Genomic DNA, 2,505 nt, shown 5'->3' with positions numbered 1-2,505 from the left:
AATTAAGGATTCATCTTTTAGGTATCTGCCTTGGGAGTGTGCAAAAGCAATAAAAAGATATTAGGGGCAGAATTCAAGACACAGAAACACTGGGTAATTCTGTGGAAATGTGCTGGTTCTTTCTTTTTACTCCATCTTCCTTCCTTCCTGTTGTCTTAATATCTATTTCATTTGTTCCCCATATTGCATATTCCTACTCTGCACTAATATGGAAATTCTTCCTAAGTGCTCATCAGGATCTGCAAAACTGTCTATGTGTTAAAAGACAAAAGAGAACTAAAAAAATAGAGTATGTAGAGATCAAAATACATCATTTAAATCTCAAAGTCAACTTTTTCTTATATTCTTCCAATAGACGGGCCAGGAAATATCATTGATTGATGGCATTCTTAGAGTTGGAAAGAGCCATACTTGCAGTCAAGTCAACATCTTAACTGTAAAGATACAGGAAATGTGTCCTAGGGAGTAGGGTGACGCCCAAGGTCACGGAGACCTGGGGCTTTGCCATGGGAACCCTCATGCTTAGCTTATACTCTCCTTTTTGAATCCATGTGGCAGAGGTCTCCCTCATGGCACACAGAATGACTGTTTGGCTTATGTCCAAGCAGGAGATTGCATGCTGTGGGGGACCAGGCAGAGTACATTGCCTTTAAGACTTTGAGTTCTGGAATCAGATAGTCCTGGGTTCAAATCTTGACTCTGCCACTGAATAGCTGTGTGATTCAAGACATGTTAGTCTCTTTAAGACTTACTTTCCTCATCTGTAAAAAGAAGACACTTCATGCCTCCTGTAAAGGAAATAATACTGAATATTTGCAAACTGCTTGCTGGCTCTGTGTCATATTCTGTGGTAAATTGATTTCTTTAACGTAATACTTATAATGTATGCTAAGTGCTTAGACCATATAGTAGTAAATGTGTGTGTGTGTGCACGTGTGTGTATGTGTGTACCCATACACATCAGGAAACACACACACACGTACACACACATCCTGGTCAGGAATTTCATTTCAGTTTTGTCTATATTGACTAAATAAATAACAGTGTCTTGTCGTAGGCAGTCCCTGTGGTTGTCCCATGAAGCTACCACAGCTCACACTTTTTCTCTCTTTTTTGTCCTGCCAAAGCTTGGGTAGGAGGCTTTTACTTTCAAGGTCACAGGATGACTGCTAAGTCATACTGTTGTCTGGACTTCGGGCAGTCAAATAGCAGAAAGGGAGAAGCATGCTCTCCTGAAAATGTTGACCGATGATATATATGTGCTCCTGCTTATGTATCATTAACATCTCTAGCTACAAGAAAGGTGGGGAAAGATAGCTTTTATTTGGTCATTTCATAGCAACAAGTATATGAAATAAGTAGGTGATTGGCAAGTTCTGCCACATATTTATCAAGGTCAGGTGAAGATTGTGTACAACTCTCTCCAATTTATTGAGAAATACACACACACACACATTGTATATATTCACACTGATATGTTTTATTGTAAAGAAAATATGGGTACTTACTACATGCAGAAGCGGGGCCTTAATATATGTAGAGGTCAGAAATGTAAAGATAATTTTCACATCATCCCAGTGAATTGGTAGCTGATATTTGGGGCAAGGATTAAGCAAAATTAAATTACCCAAAACAAAATTGTTTTTTGTGGGCTGGGGTAACTAAAGCAGGATTGAGAAAGGAGTAGAACAGCAGAGAAAAAGCAAATTGGCTAGAAATGTGATCAAAGGGACAGGTATGGGAGGAAAGTCATCTGGGTACAGAGAAATGGTCTGGGGTAGGGAGCTCTGGAAGGCGCTCTCACTCAACGTTAGAAAGCTGTTTGGGGGCAGTGTCAGCTAACCTTGAGGTCAACAGATGGAGAAACTGCAAACCTGACCTCCTCACTAAAGGAGAGAGAGAGGGACAGAGGGACAGAAGGAGAGAGGGAAAGAGAGAGAGGTGGGGAGAGAGAAGGAGAGGGGGAGAGAGAGAGAGAGAGAGGAGAGAGAGAGAGAGATCTGATCTCCAGTTCATATGTGGGACAGGAGGGAGGTTAAGATTAGACGGGAAATATAATAGCTTGTAATAAGTTCCAAGTTGAGTTGAGTAATGAATCTGTACACTTATATTTCATGACATATAATAAAATAAATTTTCCACCCTCACTGCTTCCCTGATTTTGGGCTTTCTCCCACACTCCTTACTGAGCAGGGCCATTAGGGAAGACAAACAGCCAAGTTTGAAGTCTTAGAAGACAATCTCCTGAGACATTGGCCAAGAACCATAGAAAGTTACTTGTGGCGGAAACTTTCTGGAAGTTTTCCATTATGAGATACTCAGCCCATTTTGTCAGAGGCCTTTATGATTTGACAAATGGATGACATATTGAGTAGGTCCCGAAGCTGAACAAAGGACAGCCTGAAATCTGAGTTTATCAATTCCTTGTTGGGTGTGTTTGAGAAGAGTGCCTAGCACATGCCACCCAATACAAATGTAACTAATTTTATTAATGAAAATAAATTA

Source organism: Myotis lucifugus, unplaced genomic scaffold (genome assembly GCF_000147115.1).
Source record: "Myotis lucifugus unplaced genomic scaffold, Myoluc2.0 scaffold_30, whole genome shotgun sequence".
NCBI classification, from domain to species: domain Eukaryota; kingdom Metazoa; phylum Chordata; class Mammalia; order Chiroptera; family Vespertilionidae; genus Myotis; species Myotis lucifugus.
Note: the sequence above shows the minus strand (reverse complement) of the source record.